Source organism: Triticum urartu, chromosome 6A, assembly GCF_056163025.1.
Source record: "Triticum urartu cultivar PI428250 chromosome 6A, HENAU_Tu73, whole genome shotgun sequence".
In the NCBI taxonomy this organism is placed as follows: Eukaryota; Viridiplantae; Streptophyta; class Magnoliopsida; order Poales; family Poaceae; genus Triticum; species Triticum urartu.
In genome coordinates this window covers 4,189,359-4,200,661 of record NC_141878.1, presented here as the reverse complement: position 1 = coordinate 4,200,661, position 11,303 = coordinate 4,189,359, and the positions used below count along the sequence as shown (strand labels likewise).

Below are 11,303 nucleotides of genomic sequence, written 5' to 3'. Positions count from 1 at the left end.
ACAAGTAACAAAAGTAAACAAGGTGCAGCAAGGTGGCCCAATCCTTTTTTTGGCAAAGGACAAGCCTGGACAAACTCTTATATAAAGGAAAACGCTTTCGAGTACACATGAGAATTATCGTCAAGCTAGTTTTCATCATGCTCATATGATTCACGTTCGTTACTTTGATAATTTGATATGTGGGTGGACCGGTGCTTGGGTACTGCCCTTCCTTGGACAAGCATCCCACTTATGATTAACCCCCCTCGCAAGCATTCGCAACTACGAAAGAAGAATTAAGGTAAACCTAACCATAGCATGAAACATATGGATCCAAATCAGCCCCTTACGAAGCAACGCATAAACTAGGGTTTAAGCTTCTGTCACTCTAGCAACCCATCATCTACTTATTACTTCCCAATGCCTTTCCCTAGGCCCAAACAATGGTGAAGTGTCATGTAGTCGACGTTCACATAACACCACTAGAGGAAAGACACCATACATCTCATCAAAATATCGAACGAATACCAAATTCACATGACTACTTATAGCAAGACTTCTCCCATGTCCTTCGAAACAAACGTAACTACTCAGAAATCATATTCATGTTCATAATCAAAGGGGTATTAATGTGCATAAAGGATCTGAACATATAATCTTCCACCGAATAAACCAACTAGCATCAACTACAAGGAGTAATCAACACTACTAGCAACCCACAGGTACCAATCTGAGGTTTTGAGACAAAGATCGAATACAAGAGATGAACTAGGGTTTGAGATGAGATGGTGCTGGTGAAGATGTTGATGGAGATTGACCCCCTCCCGATGAGAGGATCGATGGTGATGACGCTGGTGACAATTTCTCCCTCCCGGAGGGATGTTTCCCCGGCAGAACAGCTCCACCGGAGTCCTAAATTGGTTCCTCCTCGAGACGGCGGCGCTTCGTCCCGAGCTTCCTTATGATTTTTTCTAGGGCAAAAGACACCTTATACCAGAAGATGGGCATCGGGGGCTTCCAGGTGGACCACGAGGCAGGGGGGCGCGCCCTCCGCCCTCGTGGACAGTGGGTGGCCCCCTCTGGTGCTTTCTTCACCCAATATTTTTAATATATTCCAAAACTGACTTTCGTGGAGTTTCAGGACTTCTAGAGTTGTGCAGAATAGGTCTCTAATATTTGCTCCTTTTCCAGCCCAAGATTCCAACTGGCGGCATTCTCCATCTTCATGTAAACCTTGTAAAATAAGAGAGAAAAGACATAAGTATTGTGACATAATGTGTAATAACAGCCCACAATGCAATAAATGTCGATATAAAAGCATGATGCAAAATGGACGTATCAACATGCGCCTGCGAGGTCACCGGCGAGGCCACCGGCGCAGGACGCAGCTGCAGTGCGCACGGGGCGGGGCGGGGCCGGCGTGCTCGGGTGGTGCGGCAGCGAGCGCGGGGTGGGACGAGGCGGCGGCACGCGCGAGGCGGGGCGTGGTCGGTGTGCTCGGGCGATGCAACGGCGAGCGTTGGGCGGGGCAGGGCCGGGCCAGCGATCTTGGGAAGGGGCGGCGACCGCGGGAGGCAGGGGCGCGCGGCTGCGGCGCGCCGGGGAGAGGCCAGCCCGACGCGGCCAGTTCGGGCTGGGGCACGGCGTGGGCGGCAGCGCAGGCGCGGGGTGGCGTGCGACAGGGCACGCGGCGGGTGGGACGGGGCGCGCACAGCGCGGCGCGGCCATGCACGGGGCAGGCGACGCGGGCGTGCGGCAGGGTGCTAAGTAGGGCGCGGGCGACATACTTGCTTGAGTTCAGATACTTGCTTGTTTGTATATTTTATCATTGGTTTAACCTCGTTGTATTTGTGGAAGCTTTAGTGTTGCACTTATTTGTGATAGATTTTCTGATGATGCTTTGCTGCCTGTAGTTTTTGTATTTGCGTAAGTAAATACTCCCTCTGTTTCTAAATACAAGTCTTTCTAGAGATTCCACCAAGTGACTACATACGAAGTAAAATGAGTGAATGTACACTTTAAAATATGTCTACATACATCCGTATGTTGCATTCCATTTGAAATATCTAAAATGACTTATATTTGGGAACGGATGGAGTATAACCTAATCACAGGTAGTAGGGGAACTAAATGGGTGGTTACACCTAGCATTTATCCAGTACGTCCTTCGTGAGCTACTCCAGCCAAATATCATTACTCGTTATGCTTTAGTACTGAAATAAATGTCGACGGGAGTAATGCCTTGATGTTTTTTAACACGTGTGTGACGCAGACACTCATATATATGCACATACACTAACTCCTATAAACGCAAGCACACATACCCTATCTCTATGACTATCTCCGAGAGATTGTCCTCCTAAGAGCATCTCGAGCCAGGCACTCAAGAAGCTTCCCCAGGCGCATTTTTAGACGCCGGCGGGCAAAAAACGACCCACTCGGGGTCTCAGGAACCAGTTTTGCGCCGGTTTTGACGAAAATTACAGCCGGCACACGCAAGGCGAACCCACCACGCCGGGGAGCAGCTGGGGGCACCGGCGCTATAATTTAACTACAAAAGGCCCACTGTCAGCCTCTCTAGTCTCTCTCTCCTCCTTTTTTCTCTCTAGGCCCACCACCTTGTGCATGCAAAAGAAGACAAAGCTCTCTCCTCTCTCTCCCGCATGCCCCGCCGCCCCCTGCTCCTCGCTCCGGCGAGCCGCCCCTTCCTCCTCCCCTTCCTCGCCGCCCTGGCTCTCGGAGGCGTCGGAGGCCTGGGTGTCCGCGGCCGGCTCCTGGCTGACCGCCTTGGGCTTGCGGTGAGACGGCGTCGTTGGCGCCCAGGGAGGGGAAAAGATTGACCTCCCGCGGCGGCGGCGGCGACCACCTAATCATCTTCGTCCCCAGCGGGGCGAGGAGAGGCTTTCTCGCGGGTGTGGACGAGCTCCTCCTCCGCCCGAGCTCCTCCTCCTCCTCCACCACACGTCCTTCTCCAACGCCATGCCCTCGCCTCGCCGCCGCCGTTGCCTTGCCGCGCCCGGCACGCCGCCACCCTCGCCTCGCTGTCCCGCCCCAGCCGGCTCCCGCGCGGAGTTGGAGAGCACCGGCCTTGGGTGACGAGGACGGGGACATGGCGACGGGGAAGGGGACATGGCCTGCACCGGGCGGCTGGTGCAGGGCACGAGGAGGTGGTCAAGCTGCCGTGCCGGTCCTGGCAGCGCGCGCACGCGCAGGGGGCGGAGGGGAGGCTGTTGCCGCTCATGCTCATGCTCTCGGAGGCGTCGGAGGCCTGGTCGTCCTCGGCGGCGCGGTGGCCAGGCTGCGAAGATGGCCTTCCTGCATGCCAACGGCCAGGCACGGGCGAGGCCAGCGGAGGCGAGGAGCGGGACTACGGGCGGCATGGACGCGCTGCTGGAAGGCGAAGCGGCCTTCGACGGCCCCGCGGCCTCGGACGGGACGGTGGCGAGGACGACAGCCTCGCTTTGGGAGGAAACGGCTGGAGATTTTCTCATTCGCAGGACAAAAGTTTCGCCGGCGGCCCCCCAAGCGGCGAAAAAAATGCCTCCTGGGAGGCTCAACTGCTGGAGATGCTCTAACCATCCAACCACGGGTTGGTCCATGCAATGCCTTGTTACAATACACAAGATTTCTTCATGCATCCTAAAGAAACCCGAAGAATTGCCGAAAGCAGTCTAGGTGAAATGCACAAAGTTTCCTTTATGCCTTAACATTATTTGTATCCCAAAAATAGTTCAAGTGAAATCACTCTCGGGCAACCTGAAGAAATTCTATAAAATTGATAGGTAGAAATCCCATTTGAAATTTAGATTAGACGTTACAAAATTGATTAGTCATCTTGGTTAGTCATCTTACCATCCACCTGGACGTCTTCGCTTGCATCATTATCAGTTGGGAATTCAACCGTGAATATGTTACCGTTTGGAGCATCGTCGGCTGTTGTACCCAGTCCCTCGCTTGGTTTTATTCAAACACAAAGTCACGTGAAATTTGTAGACGCTTGGTCCGTGTATTGTAGAATAGGTATGCCTTGGTGCCGGAGTTCCTCCCATATCCGATGAACATCATCTTGGTGCTCCGATCAGCAAGCTTTGAGGGGTGTGGCTCCTCCGTCTTCACATGTGCCACATGCCCAAACGTCCGTAGATGAGACACAATCGGCTTATGTCCTTATATTGCTTCATTGGTGTCTTGCCAATCGCAGCCTTCATTGGAGTGTGGTTGAGATGATAGACCACCATCGAGACAGCTTCTCCTCAAAAAGATTCCGGCATGTTCTTGCACTAGAGTATATTTCTCACCAAGTTAACGGCAGTTTGATTGCACCTTTCAAAAACTCAGTTCTTCTGCGGCTGCCAATCTTCTCGCAGTAGTCGTTGATCTCGTTCGACGTAAACTCCTCGCTGCGATCTGTGTGTAGAGCATGAACCTTCAGGTTATGTTCCATCTTTGTTTCAGCCTTTAGCTTCTTGAAAGGTTCAAACGCCTCATCTTTAGATAGTGGTTCTGTGGTTCTGGTCGTGCATTTAGAGGAATGCCCTGGATAGTTAGATTTACATATCTGTGGTTCTGTGGTTCTGGACCCCCAAATGTCTGCATCCGTCGTTGTTTCAGTCTGTCTCTTCATATATATATACATTCAGTCTGGAACATCTTGGCACTTTGGCAGCACGTACGTTACTATTGGATATTATATACTATTGGAAGTAGAATCTGCGTGTTCCTTATATATTTCTATCAGTTGTGGGGGTGTTGAAAGTGTTGTGGTAATAATATTTCCGTCAGTCGTCAGCACGACGCTCAACATCTCCACCTTGATGTAGGGTTTTCCATCTGCAGCAAAGCAAATTAAAGGCTGTTACCATCGTGCAGTAGGATATAATATGATGTATATCAGCAAGACTTGATCGTTTCAAGAGTTTGTATGACCATAAGTCAGTCAGTTCAATCTTCTAGTGTCTGATGGCTTATATTCACTTTACATTACAGGTCCCCAACGGGCATGTTGCAACGAAGGGAGGCCGGCACCGTTGCAGTTTGGGATAAAATAAAAGTAATGGCCGGCCGCCCTTGATTGTGAAGTCCAGGTTGCCGGCCGTGCGCTTCCGGACTCTCGTTGTCAAATGCTTGTCGTCTTCATCTTCGCCCTGCTCTATGTGATTCCTGTTTTGTAGGGGCAAATTGCTTGTGCTCTATGTGAACTATTTCTACTGCTGCTGCTGTCTGTGATCTCTGTTTAATATTTGGACATGTTTTTTTCCCTTTTGAGAATCAGATTTGTGATATACTGCTTATGCTTTCGAATATAAGGGTTAATTTCTACTGGTGCTATTGCCTATGTTTTTTTATTCTGTAGACATGGACAATATATACTTTGTGAATATGCTCACAAATGCTTGCTATCTGAAGTGGCTTGTATGTATTGCAGGATCATACCATTCCAGCTCAAATGACTCAAGCCAACGCTCCATCCTCCATGCTCTTCTATATGCTCATAGACAAACAGGAGGTGCGCATCTAAAACTTCTCAAATATTGTGTCTACATTTTCAGGCGTCCCTATCCTTATTGTAATACAAACAATAAATTCGGATCATTGCTTGGAAAAAAATTAGAATAAGAAAATAGACAAAAACTGGTGGCGCGACATATCGCCGAACATGACGGCCACAGCGATACAAGAGTTCCTGCTCCTGGTTGATCGTGTAGGCCTCATCGAGCTATCTGAGGGAGTTGATGACAAGATCTGTTGGGCCTGGGAAAGGGATGGATGCTTCCCAGCCCGTTCAGCTTACCGAGGCACCGGCTGCGACTCCGATTTGGAAATCTAGGGCACCAGCATCCGCCAAATTCTTCGCGTGGCTTGCTGCAAGAGATCGATGTTGGACAACAGATAGACTCCAAAGACGCCTGCTTCCACACCCAGCCGTGTGTCCTTTCTGCGATCAAGAACCTGAAAACATAACCACCTAACTCTCGGGTGTGTGTTTGCAAGGCAAATCTGGGCAGTCATAATGAACAATCGGGACAAGCCAGATTGGATACCTCACTCGGATGCAAAACTTGTGAATTGGTGGACGAAGCTCAATCCATCAAAGCAGTACAGACAGAAAATATGGACCGTGATCATTCTGGTGACTTGGACATTGTGGAAACATAGAAACGATATAGTGTTCAACGGGGCTTCGCCCTCTCGGGACTATGTAGTCGAACAGATTGACGTCAACGGACAAGACTGGAGGGCGGCGAATCTACTACGGATAACGAGATCACTACCAAGTAGAGTAGGCATGGTGGGTAGTTTTGAGTAGTCCGCATGTGGTCTATTGGCACTTTGTGCCGGGGATGATTTGTAACTAATTTTGCCGGCTTGGCATCTTCTATCTATGATTCCGATACGTCATCTTGACGTATCCTTGAAAAAAAATAGACAAAAAGAACCTTCTCAAACTCTCGACAGTCTGAAGCATGAAGTAATAATATAGCCTGCATGTGTACAATTCTGAAATAGTGGAGGAACAATTACACTGCTTGATTTCTGAAACTCCCTACAACCTGCTCTAATGCTATTATTACAGAACCCCATGGTTGTGCATTTTTTTAATAAAATTGTAGGGCAACATAGCCTCGAGAACAATTACTAAGTGAAACGATGGGTAATTTTATTATTATGCAGGATCATGTCTTGTACCAGCTTGTTTATGCTGCAATGTTCTTACTTTCTAGAGCCGAGGCTTCTCTTTCTGCTCCATGCTCCCCTGTAAATTGAAGGTATGCATCTCTGATTGTGTGCATCTCCACCACTGCATCTCTCGTCAATGCTCGGTCTCGAGGTTGTTGCTTTGAGCAGGATATACCAAGCCTCAAGACCGAGACCAAGCACTGCTGGATCCTAATACTTGTAGTGCTATCATGTCGTCCATTGTGCAGCCACATTGTGGGGTCAGCTATCTCCAAGGTTCTGTCTGGAAGAGCATCCTCGACAAACCTGTGCAGATCCAACGAATCTCTAAATGTGTCTTCTGTTGGGCTCCTTCCGGTAAACATCTCGAGCAGCAATATGACATGACTATAAATGTCACCAGCTGTTGAGACCGTAGAACATTCTCCGTACTCTGCAATTATGCAATGTCTTGTGGTTAACATGTCATATTCGAGTGAAAAATTAAAATGTAAAGGTAAAAGAATTTTAGTCACCTGGAGCAACATAGCCAAGGGAACCTCTAATTCCAGTTGAGCTATAAGAAGTTTGTGTCCCTTCGCTTGTATTTTCTTGAATGATCCTTGATATTCCAAAGTCTCCAACTCGTGCGCTCATGTCTTCAGCAAGAAGAATGTTGCTTGGCTTAATATCACAATGGATTACCAATGGTTGACAATAGTTGTGCAGATATTCTACTGCATCCACAACATTGACAACAATATCGAGCCTCTGGGCAAGGCTTAGCGTGTTGTTTGTAGTGGGCTCTTGAGACTGATGAAGCCAACCATCCAAGTTACCATTGGGCATGAACTCATAAATCAATGCCTTGAACTCTTGACCTTGGTGGTTGACGCTTGAACAAGAAGTAATGATCTTAATGAGACAACGGTGTCGTATTCTTCTCATAGCCTCACATTCAACCTCAAAACTCTTGGAATACCTAGACTGACCAAGTGAAAGTGCTAGTTATCGACTAGAGGGGGGGTGAATAGGCGATTTTTATGAAAGTCTTCACAACATGGAAGTTTCGAAGACAAACAATAGAAATGACCCTATTGATATGCAGCGGAAGGTAAACTACACTAAGCAAGCCATAGTCAAGTATGCAATGAAGTTAAAGCACGAAGACTAATATCAGCTAGGTAGTAAGGATCAGAATGGAAGATGGTATGAAGCCAAACAACGATAGTAGTCAAATAGTGAAGACAAATAGGTAAAGCAAACAGGCAATGACTTCACAAAGACAAACTCTAAGTAAAGAGAGGGAGAGGATAGAACCGGTCACTTGTTGAGGACACATGATTTGTTGGACCAGTTCCAGTTGCTGTGACAACTGTACGTCTGGTTGGGGAGGCTGAGATTCAACTCAGAAACCGCGTCTTCACCTTATTCCCCTTGAGCTAAGGACACCCAGTCCTCGCCCAATTACTCTGGTAAGTCTTCAAGGCAGACTTCCAAACCTTCACAGACTTCGTTCACCGGTGATCCACAATGACTCTTGGATGCTTAGAACGCGAGGCCTAACCGGCTGGAGGATTCACAGTCCTCAAGTGTAATAAGTCTTTAGGTCACACAGACAGAAAGACTTCAGTGATGCCTAACAGTCTTTGGCTCTGGGTGTTTGGGCTTTGTCCTCACAAGGATTTCTCTCTCTCAAAAGCTTCGGAGGTGGGTTGCTCTCAAACGACAAAAGCCGTGTACTAACTCTGAGCAGCCAACCAATTATGGTGTAGGGGGTGGGCTATTTATAGCCACTAGGCAACCCGACCTGATTTGTCCGAAATGACCCTGGGTCACTAAGGAACTGACACGTGTTCCAACGGTCAGATTTCAAACACACACGGCAACTTTACTTGGGCTACAAGCAAAGCTGACTCATCCAGCACTGGATAAGATTTGCTCTCATTGTCTTCGCTCGAAGACATAGGATTTTGGTTGAGCATCACTTCAGTCACTCTAACTTTGTTCACTTGGACCCCACTTAACAGTACAGTGGTTCCTATGACTCAACAAAGAAGAAAAGGAAACAACGAAACAACTAAGTCTTCGCGCTCCATAGTCTTCAGTCAATGTCTTCTCATGTTATAGTCTTCAATGTGAATATCTTCATATACCACCATTGTCTTCAATGTCTTCATACATTTTTAGGGGTTGTCTCCGGTAGGTAAACCGAATCAATGAGGGACTACTACCTGTGTTATCCTGCAATTCTCATAAACACATTAGTCCCTCAACCAGGTTTGTCATCAATACTCCAAAACCAACTAAGGGTGGCACTAGATGCACTTACAATCTCCCCCTTTTTGGTGATTGATGACAAACTGGTTGAAGTTTTCAACAGGGATAAAGTATGTGAAATTGTAAAGGATAAAGGTATTGTCTTCATAAGTGGCAAGGGCTCCCCCTGAAGATGTGCACACAAATTGATGTTCCCGGCAATCGCTGCGTAAGTGATGTTTCTGAAAACACCTTCAATTGGCACCTCACCTTGCAAATTGTTGAAGGATACATCCAGTTCTGACAATGATGTCAAATTCTGTAGAACTATTGGGATCGGTCCTAAAAAGTTGTTGTGTGCTAGGTACAGCCTGTCCAGATTTCTAATATTGGCAAGAGCATGAGGAATATTACCAGAGAACTTATTCATGGTCAGGTTTAGTACACTAAGCCCCTTAATATTTGTCAGTGGTCGAGGTATGCTTCCCTCAAACAAATTACTGTCTAATGATAGCCATTCCAACACAATGCAATTCTGAATACTGTTGGGTATCTTGCCAGACAATTGGTTTCCTGACAGAGTAAGTCGGTTAAGGTTTGTCAAGCTACCAACTTCACTGGGAATTGGTCCAGAAAAGGAATTGTACGACAAGTCCAAATACCAGGAAAGGTTGCTAATTTTAAAATCACTCTTGGTATTGAGCCGTTAAGATGGTAATTCTTTGACAAATCAACTACGAAGAGGTTTCTCAAATTTCCCAAGCTTACTGGAGTTGGCCCCTCCATGTTGTTGTTACGTGCATTAACGATAAACAAACGTGAAAGGTTTCCTAGCATGGGCGGTATGAGGCCAGACAATCTATTGGTGTACAGGCTTAGATCGATCAAGTTCTCCAGCTTGCCAATGCTTTCTGGAATCACTCCAGATATGGAAGTATTTGCAATCATAAGCCTTTTGAGACCGACCAAATTGCCGACGTCTGTAGGAATAACCCCAGAGACCCTATTGTGTGCTATATATAAGTCGTGGAGAGTCGTCGAGAGATTCACAATTGAACCCGATAGCTGTCCTCCAAAAGAATTTGTGCCGAGTACCAATTGCTCCAGTCGGCTACAGTTTGCCAAAGAAGTGATGAATTCCCACCCTTTGTTGTCATCTGCTTCAAGTTTATTTTCTGCCAAGTTTAGTATTTGGAGAGCTCCGTGCCTCCCCAATGTTGGAGGCACATACCCACTAAATCTATTTAAAGCGAGACTAAGATGTCTGAGATTAGACATATTGGAAAGTGATGAAGGGAGGACCCCAGTGAAGTGATTAGAATTTAAGTTGAGAAATTTCAACTTGGGGAAATTGTTACCGATATCATCTGGAATGCTTCCGTCTAGCATATTAATTCCTACAAACAAGAATTCCAGCGATGACCAGTTGTAGAGAGAAGTTGGAAGCATACCAGTGAGGAGATTTCCAACTAGATTGAAATACTGCATGCTCTAGATGGTACCGAGCCCTGGAGGGATCGAGCTAGTGAGTTGGTTACGGGAGTGGTCGAGGAGCTGTAGATAGGACAGATAGGCCAGCGACGCTGGGATGGGCCCTATGAAGTGGTTGTTTCTCAACGTGATTAGTACCAAGTTCGTGAGCTTCTCACCGAGCTCAGCCGGGATGCGCCCACCAAGTGTGTTGTTGTCCAGTTTGATTTCAATCAGGCTAACACATGAGCTTAGGTTTGTCGGCAACGTACCGGAGAAGGAGTTGTCGTCTAAGTAAAGTCTCTGCAAGCGGCGGAGGCGGCCTAGGCTGGCCGGAATGTCGCCATGAAGAGAGTTAAAGCTCAGGTCGAGCGTCCGCAGGAACGTTAGGTTCCCGATGGCCGGGGAGAGTGCTCCGGCGAGCCCAGCGCCAGTCAATCTCAGCGCCACCAGCTGCGCCGGCCTGCGATTGCAGGTCACGCCTTCCCAGCTGCAGAAGCCGCCGCTGGTGTTCCAGGAGGCCAGCAGCGAGCCGCGACGGCTGAGCTGTGCTTTGAAAGCAAGCAGCGCGGCCTCATCGTCGGCGCTCGTACCAATGATCAACATGATGGCAACAAGTGAGTGCAGCAAGCTCCTGGCGATGCGATGACGACCCATCACTACTAGGAAAAGGCTAATTAGTGGCGCACCTATTTTGGCCATTAATGGCGCACTACAGGTGCGTCACTATCATCACGCCATTAGTAACTAATATTAATGGCGCACCTCTGGTGCGCCATTAGTATTGCAGGTAACAGTGGCGCACCATGTACTGTGCCATTACTATTGCTATAGGTGCGCCACTGGTAACTTTTTCTTTGAATTTTTTTGATTTTTTTCTAAATTTTGAAGGCGGGAAAATAGTAGTGGCGCAGCGTCTAACCCCCACCGTGCACCAT

General features: G+C 47.9%; 1 pseudogene; it reads right to left on the bottom strand.

The window, feature by feature from the left end:
* Nucleotides 1–2,845: 2,845 nt before the first annotated feature.
* Nucleotides 2,846–11,022, bottom strand: LOC147962991 (uncharacterized; annotated as a pseudogene).
* Nucleotides 11,023–11,303: the final 281 nt, after the last annotated feature.